The 23918-nt window shown below is 47.9% G+C and overlaps 1 protein-coding gene across 1 annotated transcript in view; it reads left to right on the top strand.

The window, feature by feature from the left end:
* Mad1l1 (mitotic arrest deficient 1 like 1) overlaps positions 1–23918 on the top strand; it is a 304513-nt gene that overhangs the window by 148807 nt on the left and 131788 nt on the right. The gene's annotated exons all lie outside the window — the stretch shown is intronic.

Here is a 23918-nt window from a genome sequence, read left to right as displayed (position 1 = left end):
TGGGGGGGTGGGGGGGTGGGGGGGTGGGGTGGGGGGTGGTGGTGGTGGTGGTAGATTGTGCCCTTGGGAGGACAGGTTATGTGATCTGAGTGGCACATGTTTATATAGAAGTGAGCAATTGAGTAAGTGGACGGCAGGAGGCACATGTCCAGGGTTCTCTCTGTTGGATTTGGATCAGCATGGTACAAGAGTGATCACTAGACTGCAGGCATAGAACTGGGTATACCCCAGGAACATGTGTCTTACTTACTACAGAGGCAGCTGTATCTTGAGTAGGTGTCCCTACACAGGTTAGCACTCACCCCTTCTTCCCCTGACATCTGAGAACAGCCTAGAAGGGGAAGGGCCCCACTGTAGTGAGCATACCCTGCACCTAGAAGATGTCCTGTGAGGCGAACCATTCCCACTGAGGCTGGGTGGGAATTGGAAAGTGTGACTGAGAGCTTGGAGTGGCAGCACAGAGCACAGTCACACTGCTACCTTCATAAGTAAACTGAGCAGGGTGCCTCATAGCGCCCAGTTCTCTCCTGAAAGTCAATGCTGTGAGCTCTGGAGGGCAGTGGGGCAGTGCAGGCTGGCCCAGCACATGAATTGCAGATGTGTGTGTGTGTGTGTGTGTGTGTGTGTGTGTGTGTGTGTGTGTGTGTGTGTGTGTGTGTGTTGGCCGGTGTGAGTAGGGCGACAGGGGGCTGGAGTCTCGGACTCTGTATAGCTTTCCTCCCTGGAGCAGGGTCCATAGGTCCCTCTATGTAGTTGTGGCTTCAGGTGGTAGGTTCCACCCCGTGTTATCTTCAGTGGGAGACCAGAGCCAACTCCAGTCTTCAGTCACACTGATGAGGTATCACCTGAATGTGCACGACAAAACAGTAAATTTGCCTTTTCAGCCTTCTCCCAGTGACTTCCAACCCCAGTCCTTCTGCAGAGAAAACACCAAGCAAATTCCAGTGGTGGGACATCTCATAGGCCGCCAGAGTTATACTCATAATGGTTCATGTCTCCAGGGATGTAGGAAACCCAGCAAGATTGATGGAGCTTGTGCTAGCAGGCAGTGGGCTATTTTGGATAGACCCTGGAGTGAGGGTTCCTGGAGAGCAGGGGATCTGAGAGGCAGGGGTTTGTGTGTGGAGGTGTGGGGGTGGTGTGTGTGTGTGGCAGCTGGATTTCTCTGCATGAGCTTAGAACCATTGGCTTTGCCCTGAGTATGAGCAACACAGGCTGGGCGTGGCATGTCTGTTATCTTCCCATTCTTTGTAAATCTAAAACAGTCCTGAAAAATACAGCCTGTTACCAGGAAGGAGAAGCTGACCTGGCTCTTTTATGGCAGAGACTCACTCCAGGCTGTGCTGTCTGCTGAGGGTAGAGCCTCCTCCTGTGCGATGGCAGCTTGGAGAAGAGGGACACATGGTGGCAGCAGTGAAGGGTAGCAGAGGTGGGCTGCATTCAGCTACTTCCTACCATGTTGGTGCCCACTGGAGATAACATGGTTTTGGGCTTCGAAGTGAATGACACCATTCAGACTGTTTCCCACGTCCCCTTGCAGCATGTGGCCTTTGCACTGCATCTGGGACACAGCAGCTCTGGTATAGAGCATCACACAATAGCCTCATCTTTAGGGGTGTACATGGTGTGCTATGGGTCTCTCTGGGGCAGCTTTCTGAACCTTATCTTCTGGGGTCCTGGCTGTCACCAGAGGCCAGCAGTGATTGCAGGCCTTGGATTTATGCAGGCTATGAGAAACCTCCAGCAGCAGGCTTGGATCTGCATGTAGCAGAATCTTGGTCCTTGTCAGATGGGGCAATTTGCCCAGCGTGTGTTCAACCTTTTAACATTGTGATTTGATGTTGTTATATACAAAGCTCAGGCTCACAACGGTGCAGTTGAGCTACAAAACACTCCCTGCCCCCCCACACCCCTCATAATTTTTAAAGTAAGCTTGTGATTTGTATTTGTATTGTGTTCATAGTTGTCCTCAGTGTACATGGCCTGTGGCTTGACAACAGATGCTGGCTATGGCTTAAGGTCCTTACCTGTGGTTCCTCACACTCCCATAATAGCTGGTACCCTTGGGCTTGACACCAAGTTATTTGACTCTTCCAACCTTGTGGCCCCCAACTTCTATGTTTGATCCCAATGCCACATAAACCAGATGTGGTGGCTTATACCTGTAATTCCAGCACTTGGGTGGTAGAGGCAGGAGGATCAGAAGTTAAGGATGCCCTTCACTGAAGAGTGAACTGGAAGTCAGCTTGGGCTACATAAGACCAGTTTTAAAAGCAAGCAAACAAAGAAACCTTCCAAAAAGAAGTATAGAAGCCATTTGGAAGACCTATCGCATCTTTTCTCAAGATGGTACACAACACACATTTGTGTCTGTCTTCCTCTTCCTTCCCGCCTCTACACTTACTCTTCCATCAGTAACTGTGCAAGTGCTGGCCTTGCCACAAGTGTCTGTCACCGACACTCTGCTTCTCTGTAGAGATGCACGCCTCTGCCTTCCCTGTGATTTGGTCTATCACTTTGCACCTCTTTATTAGCTTCAACTGTCAGGTGGAATTGTTGGGTTCAAGGTCTGGCCTCTGGGATCTAGGCTAGCACCGTGTGCCTGGTTTCCAGGAAACACTAGTTAGAGGGTGCTTCTCCTGGCTCCTACACAGGTTTCTCTGTGTAGCCCTGGCTGCCCTGGCTGTCCTGGAACTCACTCTGTAGACCAGGCCGGCCTCAAATTAGGAATCCACCTGCCTCTGCCTTCCAAGTGCTGGGATTGAAGGCATGTGCCACCACCACCTGACTGGTGGGTAGTCTTCCAAGGGCACCCTGTCATTTTATGCCTGCTGTGCTTGAGTGCTGGCTTTCACTGATATTGTCTACCCACCCACCCCATGTTTATTTTCTAATTACATTTCTCCTGTTGACTGTTTAGTTTGGCCTTTCTGATGGTTGGATTTTTGTCAACGTGGATAGTGTTTGATAAGGCATTTGCTGTGGCCCTCATATCACATGGTGTCTGCCCATGTCACAAGTTCCTTTGGCTATACCCCTTCTGCTGGAAGGTGTTCAGGGAAGACACTGCTCTACCAGGCATCACATTTCTTCTTTCACTTGTTGGGACTAGTACCCATGCTGTCACAGGGACTTCTTGTGCCACTTGGCAGCTAGTATTGCCAATGGGTTCTGCCTGGGGTCTTCAGTTCCCTGTCTGGGTAGCCAAGGGAATTGATGTTTTTTTTTTTTTTTTTTTTTTTTTGAGGTCATAGGTTGATGGATAACTGCCTTCTCCATCGAGACCCTGCTGGGGCCCATGCTGGGGTGCACACCACTCTTGTAAGCATTGGAATGTGGCACAGTGGTGGTGTTGGCAGTAACCCAGGGCACCCTACTGCCCGAATCCTCTCCACTCTCTTACCCTCATTTCAAGTGTCTCAGTTTGGAGAAGAAGTCTAGAAATGGGTGGGATAGGGTGAGTTTCCTTCTCCTCCAGCATGGGCTAAGCAAAGTCACTCTGTGGGATCTTCATCTCCTTGAAAAGACAGTTCCTAACTGTGAGTCCCAGGGCTGAGAAAGAGTGCAAGTGAGCTACAGAGGGATCATGTCTGCACTTTGTGTGCTGTGTTTGCCAGCTTGGTGTGTGGTGTTGCTTTCTCAGCTTGTGGCAGAAGAGTTCACAAGAACATTCCTTAGGTTTTGCCTGATGTCCTGGGAACAGTACACTGTCTGACTGGCCCAGTCCCTCCAGATCAATGGTTCTCAATCTTTCTAATGCTTTAATACAGTTTCTCTTGGTATGGTAACCCCCAACCATAAAATTATTTTCATTGCTACTCATAACTATAATTTTGCTACTGTTATGAATTGTAATGCAACTCTCCTGGTAGGGCCATTCGTAACACCCCCCCCCCCCAGCCCCCAAGGATTGTGACCCACTGGTTGAGAACCACTGTTCCAGATGTCTGGAGAGCTAGTCATAGCAATAACTAGGCTTGAGTTCTATAGTGGGAGGGGCCTTACAGGAGGGGTAAGGCCTGAGCAGTACAGTGGGAGGAACCTCTCAGGAGGGGTGGGGCTTGAGCACATGCCATGGGAGGAGTCCTAGGTTGGGTAGGCTGACAGGCAGTTACAAAGTGAAGACAAGGTTGTGATTTTTGGTCAGCACTCTGAGTTGCCCAGCTATCTGTGATGTTCCCTGTTAAAGCAGCTGCTCAGCATTATAAAACTGAAAAGTTACAAAGTTGTCCAATTCAGTTTCTTTCTCACTGGTTGGGGAAACAGAAGGTTGGAGGGGGCCAGTGACTGTCTGAAGCTGGCAGAACCAGGCTGGGCATCCAGGGCATCAGCTACATTCAGTGCTACTGGCCATGTCCTCTAACCTTCCTCCTGTATGCCATGGGATGTGCTTAAATAGCAGTAACACTGCTAAGCCTGAGGCTCTGTCCTTGCCTTCCCATCTCTCTGCTCAGTCATCATGGACCCTGTCTCTCACCTTCTCTCTGAGGACACCGAAGGAGGGGCCTGATGAAAGACAGTCAGGGTGACTTCATCACTTCACAGCTGCTGGTGTCACTCCAGGAAGATCAGCTCTTAATGCATTGCCCACAGAGTCGCCCTCACTGGTGTAAGGAATCACCGCTTGAAAGCACAGGCCTGGCTCGGGGTGGGTGCTGGGAATGCATTATACAAGTGGCGTAAATGAAATGGAGTTTGTAATAGAGCAGTGTGAAGCCCGAGTAAGATTGCTTCGGGAAGTCTCAATTGAATCCCACTCCTTCCTACAATAGGTGTTGTAGAGCTTTTTCCTCAGGAAGTTGAAATAGCAGGAACACGGGGGCTGGGACTCGCGGTACAAAGTGTGGAGGCCCTCCTCCTCTGCTATTCCCTCCATCTGGGAAGTAGTCAGAGGCAATGACTCTGAGAGGCAGGCTGGAGTGTGTGTAATGCTGCCTGCACCATTTTCTAGCAGGTAGGGAGCAGATGGGGTATGGAGATCCTCACCCAGTCCCTCCTTCCTGAGTAGCTGTGTTTAGTCTTTGGCCAGCCACAGAGAGCCAGACACATTTACATGTGCAGCCTCATGCCTGGTTGACGTGGATGAAGAACCTGTTGGCTGTTTCTAGTGGGGCTCTACAGAGTCTGGTGACCCAAAAGGTGGCCCAGAACGTCATGTACTTGTCTCAGTGGCAGGTGAGATGACCACTTCAGGAGGTTTACCACAGTTCAGGGAGGAAAGGATTTAGAACTGCTGAAGAAAGGGTCACAGCTTAGAGGGCCGGCTGCCAGGTATTTGGTGAGGCTGCTGACTGTCCCCTTGTAGTATAGAGTATTTACTGTGGTCTGCAAGCCCTGCTGTGTCCACGCCTGCAGAGTGTGGTGGCTGAGAGAAGTCAGTTTTCCTGCTCTCCATGCATCTTCTGATATGTGTCTGTGAGCACACGTTGACAGCTTCCTCCTTTGTTGGAAGGATTGCACTTCCGGCTCCCCAGCCCTAGCCCACCCAGGAAGTACAATACATGGGAACAGACCATGGACCTTGTTTAATCGGCTCTAATTGGCCTAAGTGAGCGGTGTGCTAATTTGAAATTAGTCTTATCTACTCATGAAAGAATTGAAGCAAGAAATACGTTTGGTAACACTTTGTTAGCGCTTTGTTCAAGAGACTATATGGAAATTAATAGAATTGCATTTCACTAAAATTATCCTCTCATTCCCTCGTCATCAGTGGGACTGGCCTCACCCAATTAACCACATTTAATGAGCTTTGATAACTGTGAGCACTTTTGTCCCCAGAGACTTTTGTATGCCCCATGGGGGGCATAGCCTCTTGTTTCTCTCCTTGTGTCTGACAATGGGTGGGTGCAGGGCAGCCAAATTTCTCTGTGTCCCACCTGGTGTCTCTAGGTTCCTTTCTCATAGTCAGTACCCTGTGAACACAGAATTGGACACAGAAAGGCCTGGTGGCCTCAGTTACATCTTGTAGATTCCCTTAGCATCCTCCCTGACCTCTCACACTTAGAGCGTCATAGGGATCCGGCAGATGGTGAGGCCGAGTCTGGCCTGAGAGCCCAGTGTCAGTTGAATGTAGACTGTCTGTTTTCAGACTCCTCACCCTTCTCCATCTTTCCTTGTCCTTTGCCATTAGTGATGGTCCCAGTTCTCAGATAAATCCAAATCCATGGTCACTGCTTGTTACCCTTGCCTCTCATCTTCCCAGGATGGGCCACATATTACCTTCTCCTTTTCCTTAGCATAGCACCCCAAACCCCCATGAGTGCTGGTTGGTCAGCACTGTGTGAATGAAGTTCCTGCTGGACAGTGGCTGAGCAAGGAACTTGGCCTCTCAGATGGATACCATCCATCCAGGTGTCTGCAGGTATGGGTAGTGCCTGCTGTAATCCCAGAACGCAGGATGCTGAGGCAGGGAGGATCACTATGAGTTCAGGACCAGCCTGGGCCTCATCACTCTTCCCTAAATGTACTGTTTACAGATAAGGTCAGTGTGTCTGTGGATCCCTGTGGGACAAGAAGTGACTAGTGGGTATCCTGTGGCTCTTTGCTCCCCCCCCCCCCCGGAGCCAGCCTCACTGTTAGCTTTGCCTGGCTTTGAATTTCATTTTCATGGATTCCTGCACACATTGCTGCAGTGGTTGACTTTTGTTCACAGTGGACACAGCAGTTTCATTCTGATCTCTGAGTGTCATGTTCCTTCCCTTCTCCTAGTGGTGGGGCATTTGGATGTCTTCCTGACTGGCAGTATTGAGCAACGCTGCTGTGAGTTTTCCAGCCCACTTGGGCATAGGGTTTCTGCCCATTTGTGTGCTCACAAGTGCACTGCTCTTTTGGAGATCACTGCCATGATCCCTGAGCAGTAGCAGCAACATTCAGCATGCATTTGCTCCCCTCTGCTTCCTGACTGTGGATGTGGTGAGAAAGGCTGCTTCAGCCTCCTGCTGCTTTGGCTTCCCCACTGGAGAGACCTTTCTCCCTTCAGTTGCTTCTGTTATTTATCTCAGAAATAGGAAAGGAATGAAAGCAGTCACCAATGCAACTTGGATACACTATTTTCTTTGGCCTGTGGCCCTTCTCTGGAGTACTAGATAATTCCTTTATGACTCCCCAGAAAGTGGCACACAGAAGACCTTATTTGACTTGATGATCCATGAGATTCTTGATAAATTCTGGTCACTAGCCTTTTGTTAAAGAAGTGGTCGTAAACATGCCCCCTCCCCCAAAATCTGGCATTTTCTTTCCTTCCCTTCATTGAAGGTCTCATTTTCACTGAGCTCTAATCTGTTTTGAGATTTCTCTCTCACTGTTATCTGGGCACATGTGTTCTGCTTTGGAAGCCTTTGCTGCCACCTGCGCCTTCAGTTAATATTGGGGTTTACCTGCCCCAGAAGTTCCTTTTGTGTCCCTGTGATTAGATTCCTGGCCAAAGCAACATAAAGGAAGCTTTATTTGGGTTCATGCTTCAGTGGATACAGCTCATCATGCCAAGGAGTGCATGATGGCTCCAGCTCAGAGCTGGTCACATCACATTGGTAGACAGAAACCAGAGAGCATGGGACAGAACTGGAAGTGGTTATCACCCACATAGTCTGCCTTCCTCCTACCTCCTCCACCCCCACCCCAGCCACCCTCTTCTGCTACAGAGGCCACAGTCCTAAGAGTTCCACACCTTCTGAAGACAGTGCCATCAGCTAGAAAACTGATGCTGTTTCTTCAGTCTGTGTTGGAGGCCTGGGAAGGTGGAGTCAGGTATTAATGAAAGGTGGCAGAGGCATCAGAGGAGGCATCAGAGTAGATACACTCACCAGCAAGAGACAGAGGAGAACAGGCAAAAAAACGACAGCCTTTCTCTGGGACTCCTATGTTTGGGTATAGTAGTTACTTTTCTGTTGCTAGAAAAGAAGGCTTTGTTTTGGCTTACGATTCCAGAGGGAAATAGTCCATCATGGGGAGGGGTGGAAGAAGTCAGGGAATGGTGGCAGGAGCAGGAAGTTGATCACAGTTGCACCCACACCCAAGAAGCAGAGAGAAAGCATAGGAAGTAGGGTGAGATTATAAAACTCCAAAGCCTGTCCCCGGTGACATACTTCTTCCAGTAAGGCTGCACCCTCTGAAGCCTCCATAACCTCCACAAACAGCGCCATCATCTGGGGCCCAAGTGTTCAAATATAGAAGCCTATGGGGGATGTTTCTCATTCAAACATTGAGCCACTGCCGGAAGGCACCATCCTCTGTGGAAGAGAGTCTTCCTACTTACTTATTCTTCCAGGGAACATCCTGTAGACCCAACATCATGCCACTCAGATGCTGTCAAGTCTACAGTCATCGACAGAGATTGATCATCACAGTATCTTTTACCAAATGTTACTTCTAACCAATTGTGCTGCAGCGTGGGAATTTCAAGTGAATATGATTCTTTTCCTTCAGTAGTGGCACAGCCTGGGGACTGGACCCAGGGCCTTGCTTAGCAAGCACTGTACCAGTGAGCTGCAGCCCAACCCTCTTGTGCTTTACTTTGAGACAAAGTCTCATTAACTCACAGGATAGCCTTGCACTTGCCCCACCACCCAGGAAGTCCTTGAACCTGGGCTCCTCTTTCCTTTGTGTGGAACCAGGCTCTGTTTGTCCTTGATGATCTTGCTCTAGCCCAGCTGCATGGCTAAACGTACTTACTCCAGCAATCCTTTGTAGATTAAGTGGGATTATCTGTTCACAGTTGTGGCATGTGCTGGCAATCCGTGTCACCTTCTTCCCCAGCCTTTATACTTCCGGTTCTTTTCTTGCTTTACTCCATTTCTGAGAAGATCAAAGGCGCTGCTTTGAACAGAGGGGTTAGTTGGCAGAGTGTCCCTCCCTGCCAGTCTCAGCTAAGCCGGTAGTACGTAGCTGTTGGAGTTCACACTGTCCTCGGGAGGAAATCCTCTAGTCTTTGTGTGCTAGGATGCTCTTTTAAAATTCTCTTAGAACATTTACTTTATTTTATTCATTACTTGTATGCATGTGTGTAAATGTGTGTGTGTGGGGGTGGGGTATGCATGCCACACAGCATTCATGTGGAGGTCAGAAGACAACTCCCAGCAGTTGGATCTCTCTTGCCACTGTGGACTCTAGGGTGGAACTCAGGTCATCAGCTTTGCAGAGAGAGCACTTTTACCTGCTGGTCCATCTCGTCCACCCTAAGAGGCTTTTTTCATAGATTGTTTCCATGGTGAATAGGTATCAGTTTTAAAGCAAATGTTTTTTTTCTGCAAATATTGAGATTGTATGACTTATCCTATTTATTCTGTTAATGTGGATTAGCTTTCTGACTTTTCAAATGTGGAGCCCCACAGATGGCCCAGGGCGAAGCACCTCTCCCCTGTGGGTTATGCATTATGGTTCAGCCTTGTGCTTGCTTAGCCATCCACTGAGGTTCTGGATGAGCCATGACTGGAGAGTCTGGCCCTTAGGTTCCCATCAGGTTTTGTGTTGTGGTTTTTCTGGCATAGTCTGTAAGATTTGTGCTTACTTCTTAACAGTCTGCTGCACTACACCAATGGGTAAGCTACTGGTTGGCCTGCATGTTTCAGCTGTCTGCTTCCTACCCCATCCCTGGAATCATGTGGCCATGTAATATAAGTGGATGCTGGAGATCTGACCTCTATCTTTATGCTTGGGTGACAGGCCCTTTCCCCACTGAACCATCTCTCTAGCTTCAATAGCTTAAATTATTCTTTGTGTGTGAGCATGCTTATGTGTGTCTAGGTACACCTGCGTGTGTATGCATGTAGAGGCTAGAGTGTATCTTCTTGAATTGCTCTCCACCTTTACAAAAAAATTTAAATATATATATATTTGCATGTGCATTCAGATGCTGAAGAGCTCAGGAGATGGTGTTCAGTCCCCTGGAACTAGAGTTATAGGCATTTGTGAGCTGTCCAGCATAGGTACTGGAAACTGAACTCAGGTCTTCAGCGGGAGCTGCTGGTGCTCTTAACCACTGAACCATCTCTTCAGCTTCCACCTTATGTTTTCAGACAGGCTCTCACCACCCCAGCTCTTTTCATGAGTCTTGGGGATCAGTCCTAACGTAGGTACTCTACGTGTACAGCAAGTATGTTACTGACTGAGCCATCTCCATATCTGCATTGAAATTTAACAAAAAATGTATGTGTATGAGTGTTTTCCCTGCATGTATGTCTGTGCACCTGGGGCCACAAGAAGAACCTGGGATCAGAGTTACAGATGGTTGTGAGCCTGCATGTGGTGCTGGGAATTGAACCCAGGTCCTCTGCAAGAGCAGCCAGTGCTCTTACCTGAAGAGCCACCTTTTTAGCCTGTCTCCCTCCATGCTGTTTATATTCTTCTGATGCTTACTGCTTCTCTGTCACTCTTGTTTGGAAATCTGTATTTCTTTGTATACAAATATAAGGGTTTATTCATTTTTTTAAAAAAAGGCTTTTTTTTTTGTTTTGTTTTGTTTTGTTTTTTATTATGTGAATAGCCATCTCTGTGAGTACGTACATGTGAGTGCAGGTGCCTGTAGAGGCCAGAGGAGGTGTCAGGTACCCTTGCAGCTGAATTGTAGGCAGGTATGAGCCACCCGATGTTGACGCTAAGAGCCATCCGGTTCCTGTGTATAGCAGTATGTGCTCTCAACTACTGAGCTCTGTCTCCCCAGCCTAAGGGCTTAGTAATTTTAGTAGTCATTTGAATGAGCCAGCTTTTGGCTTTATTAGTTCTCTGTAATATTTATTCTGTTTTACTTGCTTGCTTTTCATATTACTCCCTCCTTTCTATGGCGTTAATTCGTGTTTGAATCTGAGTTGTGTATGTCGTTGGTTGATTCTCATTCTTTCTTCTCTTTGGATGTCTGCTCTTAAGGCTGTAATTTAGTTGCATGCTGTGTGCTTTATATATTGTATTTTCCTCATTGTGTTAAGCAGCCTTCCATCATGATAACAGGTTGCCAAGATCATCCTTATGAAGGAAAAAAAAAAAAAAAAAAAAAAAAAAAACAACCCACTTATTTGGTAATTCTGTGCTGTATTGTATTATGGCTTTACACTGCGGCCAGTCCACACATCCTGGTCAAGCATGTAATGAGGCCAAGTCATTTACCTCCAGGCCCTGAAGCCAAGAGCTGACAAGGAAGAGCCCAGCACCCCATAGTCTCCTTCGAGGTCACTCCCCCAGGGTCTTCACTTCCTTTCACTTGGCCCTGGCCCCTAAAGATCCAGCCAACTCTGAGTAGTACCACAGGATGGGCACCTGGCCTTGGGGGACTCTTATGATTCAAACCCTGAAACCTTGCAGTTTGGAATATTTGTCCATTTCCATTGTGATTTTTTTTTTTTTTTAATTTGACCAATGGATTGTTCACAAATGGACTTCATAATTTAAAGCTGTTTTTAACCTCTTGCATTATTTAATTCTACTATAATTTCCCTGTCCTCAAACTATGATTCAAGTTTATCAAGATGCATGGCTAGGGATGATGGCACACACTTAACATCCCAGCACTCTGGAGATGGAGGCAGGAGGATTATTGTGAACTTGAGGCCACTTGGGCTACAGTATGAGACTCTTGTCTAAAAGAAGCTCCATGAAGATCTGCTTTATGGCCTCATGTTAGACCTCATGGTAGTGTGTTCGTGAAGCATCTCTGTGCGTGTTGTGGACCTGTGGCTGCTGGGTGTCATCATTTCCAAATGTCTGTCAGTGGCAAATTGCACTGTTGAGCTTCTCTGTATCCCAGTGAAGCTTCTTGTGGTTTGGTTGTCTGTGGACTGCCTGTCTCTACCATTAGCTTTGTCAGTTAGCATCCTGTTTCTTAGACACTGTCCTAGGAGGCACATGGTGGTTGAAAAGCAGAGTTTTCCTTTTCTGCAAAGAACTCATCTTCACCTGTGGATTCTTCATCAGTGATTAGTTCTGTAGAGACCATCAGCTTATATATCCACTCATTGCTCTTCCAACTTCCATTTGAAACTTCATTATTTGGTTATAAACATTTCTCTTGTACGTGGAGTATAGGTTTGTGGTTTTTATTCCACCAGATCATTTTTTTTAAGTTGAAATATTTAATTTAGTTGCTCTTTTTTGAAATGAGGAATCTGTTTCTCTGTGAATGAATCAGAGAGAACCCAAGGTCTTACACATGAAAGGGAAGTGCTCTACCACTGAGCCACACCCAAGCCCCTCACTGGGGGATTCTAGCAGGTCTCTACCACTATAGCCATACTCCAGCCCTTCTACTACTGAGCAAGGCTGTCTGTCCCTTGCTAGGGGATTCTGGGCAGGGGTTCTACTGTGAAGCTATGTTCTCAGCTTAACACATTTGCATTTAAATTATCTATCTTACAGTCACTTTTTTGTTTGTGCTCCCTCCCCTCCTGTTTTTTGCACTTTGTCATAGAATAAACTTTCCCTTCTGTTTTCTCTCCTCATTATCTTGGTCACCTGGTGTGCTTTTATGTGATTTTCTTAGTGGCTCCACTGCTGATGAGAAGATAGGCTGTTATTATCAAAGTCTAGTAAAAATTAGTAGATCCCTCTGTTCCCTGTTCTGGCTACCTTGAGGCATTTATTTGCTTCTGCTCTGTTCCTTGGCCATAGGCTAGGGATATCGACATGACAGGAAGATGTACATATACTGATGTGCATACCAAGTGTTGTATACACTTGCTCAGAGATTCAGGAAGTCACTGCTTTTAAAAAAAGGACACATGGCTCAGCCTGGTCTTGAACTTCCTCTGTAGCTGCTTCTGCCTCCTGAAATTACAGCCATGCAACATAGGACTGCATTGCTGTTTGTATGCACATTTATCAGTGTTTGAACTTTGCAGTTGTGCCTATTCTCTTGCTTTACTGTTGCTTTGGTCTCATGTTCTCCTTTGCATAGTTTCTCTCCTGGAAGCTTAGGTGATTTTAGACCTTTGTAAAAATCACACACAGGGCTATAAGTTTCCCTCTGAGCCCAACATTTTCTGTGTTCCACAACTTTGCAGTAAAGTTGTATTGTCTTCTTTATTATTCCAAACCATTTGAGTTTCTCTTGAGTCAATCCTTTGCCTGTTCATTAATTAGAAGTGGTTTGTTAATTTCTATGCACTATACCCTCAGCTCTTTTGTAACAGTGCACAGTTTAATTCGGTGGCAACAATTCTTCTCTTCTCCATTTCCTGTGGTGTCATTTGTGGCCCCAGTGTGCTGCTTTGCAAGTGTTCCTGTAATCCTAGGTACAACATGGGTTCTGCTGCTGGGGATGATGCACTCTGTCACTGTCAGGCTAGGTGATTGATGGCACAGTTTGGGTCAGTGGTGTCTTTACTGATTTTCTGCCTGTTTCAGATAGAGAGGTGTTGAAGTCTAACATGTACTAGGGGTTCATCTGTCTCTCTGCTGTTTGATCTGTTTGTGCTGTATGTGTCCTCCCACTCCAGTGTCAGTGAGTTTGTGTGGGGGGTAGGCATGTCTTCCTGTCACAGTGACCCCTTCATCGCTGTGCAGAGCCAGGCTCCTTTTTGGCACTTTTCCCTGGTCCATTTCACATGCAGAAAGCTCCGCCAGCTTTCTGTGGTGTATGCCTGTGTATGTTCATGTGAATTGCAGGTAATGTGGAGACCAGAAGAGGCCATTGATTCCTCTAGAACTGGAGTTACAGAGTGTTGTGAATGCCCATTGTGGTTGCTGGGATCCAAATTCAAGTCCTCTATAAGAACAGGAAGTGTTCTTAACCACAAAGCCATTTCACTAGCCTAGTGGTTCTCAACCTTTCCAATGTTTTGACCCTTCAATACAATACCCTTATGTTGTTGTGCTAATCCCCAACCATGAACTGATTTTCGTTGCTACTTCATAACTGTAATTTTACTACTGTTATGAATTATAATATAAATATTGGTGTTTTCCAATGGTCTTAGGTGAACCTTATGAAAGGACACACCCCCAAAGGGGTCATGACCCACAGGTTGAGAACTGCTTCTCTATCCCCTTCTGATCTTTTTTGATTGGAGTTAGCATGGCATATCTTTCTCTATTTACCTTTAATAGATGTGTCTTTTTATTCAAAGACCACTTCTTGTAGACAGCATATAATTAGGTCTTGTTTTTTTAATGTACTCTGACAGTGTCTTCCAAAGTGGCCTGCTTAGATTAATTGGTGTGCTTAGATCATCCACATTTAAAATGATTGTTGACATGGTTTGCTTTATACCCCATGTTTGTCCCTGTTTTGTGCTTGGTCACTGCTCCTTGTTTTCTTTCTCTTTATCTTCTCCACTTCATCTGCCTTGTTTGGTTTTAATTGCACATTTCTTATTATTCACCCACTCCCCCCCAGCAACACATGAATTAGGCAGCTTTTTTCCTCTCCCCCCCCCCCCCCCATACTGGTTTGGATCCAGGGCCTTATATATGCTAGACAAATGCTCTGCCACTGGGGGATTCTAGGCAGGTGCTCTACCACTGAGTTATACCCCCAGCTCCTCACTGGGGAGTCTAGACAGATACTCCAGCTCTTCACCGATCTAGATATTTTGGAGCCACACCCCTGCAGTGCAGTCCACTTCTTAACATTTTATTTTGAGACAAGATCTTATTATGTTTTCCAAGCTGGCTGTGACCTTACTCTGTAGATCAGACTGGTTTTGAACTTGATGTCTTTCTGCTTTAGTCTCCAGAGTAATGGGGGTGACAGATCTGCATCAGTAGATGTGGCTAGCTTTGTTTTAATGGTTGTCTAAATGTTGGCCATAGACGTTTAGGAATAATCTAATCCAGGGTTGACAGCACTGAAACACTTCACAGTGTTAAGGGATGATCTCAAGCTCTCTGCCTCCTTATCCATCAAGCAGAGACACCATAGTCACTTAATGTGCTGGCTTAGGGGGCTACTTTTATTATATTTAGGTGTGTGTGTGTGTGTGTGTGTGTGCGCGCGCGCGTGCACGCGCGCGTACCTGGGTACCTGGGGAGGCCAGAAAGAGTCGTCAGATTCCCTGGCTTTGGAGTTTTAGTTGGTTGTAAGCTGCCCAACCTTGGTCCTGAATTCTGTTCCTCTGGAGGAGCAAGCAGTCCATGATCTTGACTGTTGAACTATCTCTATAGCCTGTGGGAGATGAATGAAGGCCAAGGAGAGTTAACAACTTTGTCTTGTCCTCATTTTTCCTTCTTGTCCTTGTCCCATGGAGGTTGGACCTTCCTTTGTGGTGCTGAGGCTCTGGGGATTCCTGCCAAGCAGGCCTGATGCTGGCATAAAGCCCCAAGTCACTCTCTGCCTTTCTTTTGACAGGTAGTTTTGCCTGGTAAGTGGGGCTTTTCAGAGTCTAGTGCGCAAATCATCTTCACACTTATGTGCTTCTTGACAGGAAGCTGTTGTCTCCTATCTTTCTGTTTGTGTATTTAGTGTGTGTTCATGTGTATATCCATGAACACGTGATAGGTAGAGAACAACAGTCAAGTCAGTTCTTTCTTTGGACCTTGGCCATGCAGGGTCTGGTGTGGTCTCTGCAGTGCTCAGTACTCTGGGCTGGCTGGTCCATGGGCTCCCAGGTGATTCCCCTGTTCCTGCCTCCCCTCTCCCATCACTAAGAGTGTTATGATTACAGACATGCATTACCACCTCCCATGTTCTTACCTGGGATCTAGAATTGCATTCTAGCTGTTGGCTTGCACAGCAGGTCACAGAGGCCTCGTGATCGCCCTGTTTTTATATCTTCATGCTTCTCTTAGGAAGTCTTATTTAACCTCTGCTTACTGGAAATATGTTTGGTTTTATTCTTTCTTTTCTTTTTTTACATCCAACTCTGGTTTCCCCCCCCCCCCCTTTTCATCCTCACAAATGTATTAGATGCTGTTCACAGTCTTTCCAGGATTGGTTCTTCGGCTAACCACTTTTTCTTTTCTGAAGTAGCTCTGGATGGTTCTTCATATGGAGTTTGTGTTCTGTGTTATAGCACTTGCTAACATTTTTTTTTTTTTTTAACTGCCCCTTGAGGTGTGAGAGTGGCTTACCACCCTTCATTGTTTTGACACAGGATTTCTTACTGGCTTGGAGTGCTCCATGCAGGTCAGGCTAGCCCCAAAGCCAGGCTCATCTCAAGCTTTGGGTCTGGGGATTGAATCAGATCCTCACGTTTGTGCAGGAAGTGCCATAGCAACTGTACCTCAGGTTGGAGTTTTTCACATTGGTCTTCAGTCTCCCTATCTCACCCCTGACTGTCAGCTTGCTTTGTCACTGATGGACATTGACATCTGCCATTGTATCAGTGATGACTGGCCCTGCCCTCTCATCAGCAGCTCAAGTGGTGAATCGAGCGTCAGAGTGACACCCAGCTCTGGTAAAGCCTTGGCCTTCAGTTGTGTCTTCTTGAATATAGTCGGGGCTCTCACTCTCCCGGCTGCCTTTATCATGTGTCATTTGTCTTCTGGAAATATTCTGCAGTGGTCATGCTTTTCCTATGCAGTATGAGGTTTGTCTTTTGATCAGCATGCTTAGTTTGTCTTCAGTGTTTATTCTTCCCATTTGAATTTCTGTATTCCTATTTAGTATTTTATCTGTACCATTTAAAAATATCAGTAGTTTTCTTCCATTGTTTTGAATTTGCTGGAGTTTTCCCTCAGGCCCTCCCTTTTCTCCCTGCATAGTTTCTGTAATTCAGTTACTATATCTTGACCTCACTCCCACTGCCCAAGAATTTATTAGTCTGGCTTACATGATGTGGTCTGGGCAGTGTAGTGGTTGCCTTAATTGGAGAACTGAGGGCCCAGCAGCTGCTCAGGAGCCCACAGAACTATGTGTCTTAGCAGTCTCTACTTGGCCCTGAAGGCCTAGTGGACTCCTGGAGAGTTCACTGCTCTTTAGTCCATGTGGGAAGCCGGAGGGATCTGGGTTCTGAGATCTGCAAGGTAGCGCAGCAGCCACAGGGTAGATGAACTTGCCAGCAAGGCACAAAGGCAAGCTGGCAGAGAGCAGAGCTTTCTTCTGGGACCTCCTTTTATTTGGGCTGCTGCTGGAAGGGCAAGCGGTTCCGCTTAAAATCACCTCAAGCAAGTCCCCCACAGGTCTATCAGTGGTTTGTCCCTCAGTTCATTCCACAAGTCATGTTGCCAACCAAGTTTAACCATCACATACCCCAAAGGCACCCTTTCTATCTTTGTGCCATTTCCCCCACTGAATTAACATTTTCAGTGGCTCTACAGTGCAATGCACTAGATTGCACAGTGATGTAACAGGTGTGGGGAAGGATGGCTGCTTCCATACCCTTTGCTTCACCCAGGGAAGTTATTTGATGAGTGGATTGATTCTGTCTTTTCTGTAAGACCTGTGCCTTCTGCTGGTATGTCCATCTAAGCTTGACATAGCTTGCGATTTCAGACTAGTTATCTCTAGCTCCTGGGTTTTGCATGTAGGCTTGTGGTCGCAGACTCTCAGCAATAGACTTTTGTGAGTTTTCCCATCTACCTAGCAACAAGGCGGCATGCATTTGCTAGTCATCCTCTGTGTGGTAGTGGGTCTTGCTAGAAGTTTGTCACTGTGGACAGGGGCCTGTTTTATCCAGGGCCCCCATCAGGCTGCCCAGCTGATCTGGTACCACAATCCCTGCTCCTCTCCTGCTTGAGGCCTGCTGTATCCCAGACTTTGGTGACCAAGAATGTTGCTTTGCAGATGGTCCCCAGGTTCCCATCAGCCATGGATGTTATTGGCCGATTCTTTCACATGGTTACTCATTGCTCAATTGGGTCATGGTTGGTCTGGAATCTGTGGATGGTGAAGCCCTTAGAATTCGAGAGGCTAGTTCCATGGTTGGGAGTGAGCAGTCACCCCTCACAGAGATGGGTGGAGGTGACATTGTGTTGACATCACCAAGTATGGCTTGTCATCTGATGTCCTCTGTCAGACTGGATACACCATAGAAGGGCATTTCTCCTCTTATATAAGCAGGCTTTCCCCATGCTTGTAGTTCCAGAGTGTTCCAGAAGGAAACAGCCAGAAAACTCTGATCTCATTATACTCAGTCTAGGCATTCCTGTCCCCCGTGAACCTGTGTTTGGATTTGGGCTTTGGTCAGGCATGCCTGTGCTCTTCCAGGCACTAAGGGCATCTGTGTCTGATCAGACTGGAAGCTCCCATGGGTCACCAGAGCACTGCAGCTGTGCAGGCACCTCCACCCTCCTGCAGACACGATTCCTCCAGTGTGACATGGTGTCCTGTGTCCTTCTTCCTTTCTGGAACCTCTTTCCACTCTTGTGGCATGTGCCAGGGTTGACTCTAGAGACAGAACTACTTCTGTCCAAGTTGCATGTACTCCTGACCTGTTGGGATTCCCTTGGAATGGGAGGCAGAGAGGGGCCTGGGTTCTCTAGAAATGACTTGAAGCTCAAAAGGACCTTGAAGATTCCCTTATGGTGAGGCAAGTGGCAGAGAACAGGGCTGGATGTCATGACCAGAACTGGAGGTAGTGAAGCCAGAATGCTTGGGGACCTATGTCAGGGAGCTATGGGCAGCCCTGTGTGTCCAGTTCTTTCAGGGTGGGGTGCAGCTAGGGTCTCCAGATGGAGACAGACATGTTGAAAGAAGGGCTTTAGATGCCTACCAGGGACTGATTTCATTGTAGAGGCCCCCATGCTTTTAGCCCACTTACTTTGGCGTGACCAGTGAACAGCTCTGAGAGAAGTGGTGGGGAGGCTGGGCAGGGAGCAGGCCTGGGATTCCTAGAGTTGGGTGGACTTCGGCAGCTCCTCGTGCTAGGAGGTAATCCAATAGCTCTTTGCAGTCATGATTTTTTTCTTTTTTCTTTTTTTTTTAAAGAAAGCCTTGTGGAGTGACTAAGAGTTGAGTTGAGGAACCCAGACAGTGAGGGAGGCTGTGGGGGTAGGGGAAGGACCACAAGAGATGCCCGCAGAGAATGTCCCTGCATAGAGGCCCTCTGAAGCTTTTCAGACAGAACTGTAGTGAGTGGGCAGCCCAGTGAGTCAGCACTGGTAGGGGAGGTTGGGAGGCGGACCTGAAAGGAGGGGAGGGGAAGAGAGGGGAGGGGAAGGGAAGGGAAGAGAGGAAAGGGAGGAAAGGGTGAAGAAAAGGAGAAGAAAGGAGTGAAAGAAAGGGATATGTAGGTTCTGCATCCCGCTGCTCTGAAGGTGGAGGGGCCTCTGGGTCCAGGGAGAGACTCCTGGGCCAACACACAGGTTCCTCCAACCCAGTCCCCTTTTTAGTGAGGGTGGGAGGTGACAAGGTTTGCCTTGAGGCGTTTATTATCTGTCCAACACCAGGCTCTCCAAAGCCTGAGCTGGGATTCAGAACAGTGTGGGTCACTAGGGTCCATTCCAAACAGGAGTGTTTGACATGGAGAAAGCAGCTGTGACATGGGAGATAGAGGATGGCAGTGATGTATATACCCACACAGCCAGACTGACCTGAAAGGTGTGGCCGAGTCCAGAGCTTCCTACAAGGCTGTATTTAAATTTCTAAGACCATCCAGGTACCTTGCCTCTTCTTTATTGTATAGTCCTGTATGTCAGGGCTCAGAGAGGCTGATTCTGTTCCCCAGGACACACAGCAAACCAATGTCCTGCCAGCATTGGCCTTGTGGTTTTTGGCCCAAGTCCTGTCCTGGCATGTATACTCTCTGTCTCTGGAGGGACAACAAACTGCAGGCTGGTCCTCTACTCCACGTTGATACCTCTTTCTGGTATCTGGTATACTGGAGGCTAGTGAAGAGCTGGCCCCGAGGGTGGGCTGTGTAGTAAGCAGTCTGAATGAGAAATGATGAGAAATGTCCCGCCATGAGCTCATGTATTTGAACATTTGGTCTCTGCGTGGTGGCGCTGTGTGGGGAGGCTGTGACACTTGAGGAGGTGGAGCCTTGCTGAGGAGCGTAGCAGTGGGTGAGGGCTTTGGGAGTGTAGCTTTGCCCCACTTCTAGCTTCTGTTCTTTCTGGTGTTTGCAGTTGAAGATGTGACTGCTCAGTTCCCTGACTCCCCGGCCCCCACCCCATTATGGACATTCCCTCTGGAACCTTAAGCCAAAACAAATCCTTTCTTTCAGAGTTGCTTTGGGGTGTGGTATTCCATCCTGCCAACAGAAAGACACTAATGTATGGTCTTCGTGTCTTGCTCTCTGGCAAGGCTCTGTGTGAGAACTACCTACACTGCCCTCTGGCTGGGATCTGCTTCTTCGCATGCACCAGATGCAGTCTGTGTGCTAGGGTTACCTGTCCACTGGCCTGTTCCTGCATCCTCTGCCCCGTGGCCTGATGGGCCTATTATGCCCTCCGTGGGCTTAAGTGGGCCCTTCACCACTCCAAAGCCAGGTTAGTGAGCACATACCGGTGGGTGAAAGATGAGTGACAGGGCTTCCACTGACGCCCTGATGGTTGCACAGAGCTCTCCAGGGGTATCCAGTGTCTGCTCAGGAGTGGGGAGGCCTGTTTCTGTACCCCATGTTTGTTGTTGCTTGTCCTGTGGTGGTCAGCTGTGGCCGGCCCCTCCTGGCCTGGCTGTCTGAGTCCATCCTAAATGTTGTCATGGGAGGGGGGGGCATTGTCAGGAGGCAGTGATTTGGAGTTCTTGGGTACTGAGACAAGTGATTCTACACTTGTGTGCCTCGGTTTCTCTCTTAGAAGACCACCATGAAGCCCTTGAATTTTTTTTACTGGTGTTTTAGACAGCACTTACCAGATTGAAATATTCACCTGTGGAAAGAGGGAGGAGGCTCAGGAGGGCTGTGGGGGTAGAGTCTCATGAAACCCACAAGATATATGGCTCAAGAGTTCCTCCCCAGGGTTATATAATAGGCAAGAAGCATTTGCTGGCCAGAGGAGAATCATTGGTGGAGCTGCCACTGAGCTTTGGGGCGGGGCATCAGCATGCTTGAGTGAGCATTTTGATGATACAGCTGCCCCTGGTTACCCACCCTTCTATAAATGAACCTACTGAACGTATGGTTTACCACTCTAGACATGGAAGAAGTCCTTTCTTTGGGTCTGTTGTTGCTTCCTCTAGCTAGGAGTATAGCTTTAGCTATCCGTGTGTGTGTGTGTGTGTGTGTGTGTGTGTGTGTGTGTGTGTGTGTGTGTGTGTGTTTGTGTGTGTCCTATAGCTCAGGCAACAACTTGCAGGACTCTGCTCCCTCTTCTATCATGTATGTCCCAGGAATCAAATTAAAATCCTCATGTTGGTAGTTACCCATTGAGCTATCTTGCCAGTCCCCACCCCTTGCTTTTTAAAGACATAGTCTGTCACCAAGACCTAGTCTGGCTGACCAGTCAGCCCTCGAAGTCCTCCTATTGCCACCTCACCAGTGCTAATATAACGAGCATGTCCCATCAGGTGAATCTGGCCTTTTATATGGGTTCTAGGACCTGAACTCAGATCTTTATGCTTGCACAGCAAACATTTTACCCACTGAGCCATCTTCCCATCCCCTCTCTAACACTGCATGGTTCTATCAGGTATTTTACTCCAATTTTTCGGCTTGGGCTATCTGACAGCTAGGATGACCTCTGGCCTCTCTTGACCTAGAGGCACTGCCCAGAAGGCTAAAACCATCCCTTCTGATTATCTCAGGTGGTTTTGAGGCCTCCATCCTCAACTGATGACGTCCTCAGTGGGACTGTCTGCTAGCACTTTCTCCTTGCCATTAATTACGCGGTGAACAAATTTGATTGCTTTCAAACAGGATTACTCTGTACCTGAGGAGAAGGACTCAGTGGAAAATACCATTTTGTTTGGTACTTGGCGAGCAGGTCTTTAGGGCTCTGTGGGCACCACCCAGGTGCCGGTTTGTGCTGCGATGAATCGCCTGTGCCCGTTCAAGTAGAGCTGAGACGAGAGTGGCATCGCTCATTAAAGTGCTGTTACCCAGTCGCATCACACAGCACCCTCACTGTGATGGCCATTCCTTGAAAAGACACAAACAACAAACTTCTCCAGTTCTATTTTTCTTCTGCGCCTGCCTGGAGACACAGGAGGAGAGAAGCCCAGCGAAAGGTGGCAGCAGGGAGATTTACCGATCAATAAAAGAGACAATTACAGTTTGTTGATGAAAGGAAATCCCCTGCCCGGCCTCTTGTGGCATCAACACTCTGCTAATGATAACTTGGGTAACCAGCTCGAGACGATAAAAGTCAATGGGAAGATATAGGATTTCAATAAAGTTATGGCACTTCATAAACCTTCCCACGGAAACAGATCGCCCCCAGACCTGTGACCAGTTCCAGCTAGATTTGGAACTTTAATTTCTCACTTATTGAATTTTTGGCATTCACTAATTATGAATTTTGTGCCGAGGTGATAACCGTATCCCCAGCCTGGGAGGGAAGAGAGCCCAGACAAGGCTTCGGAGGCCCATGGGTCAAGGGGAGAATACTCTGGAACATTAAGGGCTTAAGGGTAGGCAGTGCTGTGCTGAGGGTAGCTCAGTCTGGGTGACACAGTCAGGGCCTCAGCCTTATGGTAAAGTCCCTGATAGCCACTGGTGCTGCTCCTGTTGTCTATGTGGACTAAATAAACTAGTTCATAGAGGTCATTTTCCCCCACAAGCCACTCCTGGTGTGGACAGACAGTTCAGGTCATGTGGGAAGGAACCATTGGCCAGGGCAATAGAACAAGGTTGTGCTGGGCCACTCCAACTTTTTCCAGGTGTGTGGATTGGGAAGGGGGTATGCTGGAGTACTTGATTGAGAGCTATGTCTTGTTCATCATACTGAGACAGCATTTGCCAATAGTAATAAAATCCTATTGTTTTCATGAGCATCAGTTGTCTGCAGGAGAAGACAGCTCACTGGACACTTTGTCCACAGCAGTATTGATGTATATAGACGCCCATGTGACCACTGTCTTGCTGAGGGAGGATTTGAAACTAGGGGTGATGAGATAGCTAGCTGCAGAGTGGAGCTGGGGTTGGAACTGTCCCCTTCTTTCTGAGCTGTGTTGTCCTCTGAATCCTCATTGCTGGCTGCATGAATGGGCAAAGCTCAAGCAGAAGGTACCAAGCGCATCAGCAGGGATACCTAAGATTCCAGTTAGAAGCACAGAGCTGGGCTTGCCCAGACTTGCAGGATGAAGAGCCTCATCACATTCCCCAAGGGGATTTCACAGGAGGTTGGTGAAGCTGGGTCCTAACACACCTGTCCCTCTGGAGAAAAGATGTGTCAACACCCCCCCCCTGCTTGTGCACTCCATTGAACTCTTGGAAGGTGACATCAGGGTAGGGTGAGTCCCCAGCCTGAATCTTGGATTTGGGGGCTGGGACTCTTCTACCTAGGAGCAATATCTATGTCCACAGGAGCCCAGTATGCTATACTTAGGAACCGGAATCATGGGGGAAAGAATGCAGTAAGCAGCCTGGGGAGGCCAGGCTCCCCAACAGTGCTGTATGTAGCCCTATGTGGCTCTCAGGGCAGCTTGGCTCCTCCCACAGGGCAGGTTGCATGTCTATGGGCTTCCTTGCTGACAGGGTGGAGGGTGTTTCCCTTCAGCCCCTGTGACAGGTCTCTCCGACATTCTAGGGAACCTGAGTCCCAATCTTGGTAGCACCTCTCCATTGCTAACTTTCTAGTTCAGGCTGTCAACCTTAGGATCTCCAGTATGCACAGGCCAGCCAAGGAGGATTAGCCACAACTCTAGCTGTCACTCCCACTCCGTGGTGAGTAGGAAGGCAGGAGTGCTGGACATGGTTGGACAGGCTGGTGGCCTCATGTATGTGTGACTTCTCTGAGAGCACAGCTGTTTCTGGAGCCCTGTGTCTCAGGGTACTTGGTGCATCAGGACAGAGCCAAGGGTTTTGAGTGCTCAGACAGGGTTGGTTCTCACTCACTAGTCATGTGCTCTTGTTCTGAGTGTCACTGGCCAGATATCACGTTGAGTTGGTATCCACCCTGGCAATGTTGGAGTGAGTTCTGTTGGAAGGATTGACTCCTGTGCTCACTGGCCCAGA

This window comes from Phodopus roborovskii, unplaced genomic scaffold, assembly GCF_943737965.1.
Source record: "Phodopus roborovskii unplaced genomic scaffold, PHOROB, whole genome shotgun sequence".
NCBI classification, from domain to species: domain Eukaryota; kingdom Metazoa; phylum Chordata; class Mammalia; order Rodentia; family Cricetidae; genus Phodopus; species Phodopus roborovskii.
Note: the sequence above shows the minus strand (reverse complement) of the source record. Positions and strands in the feature narration are given on the sequence as shown.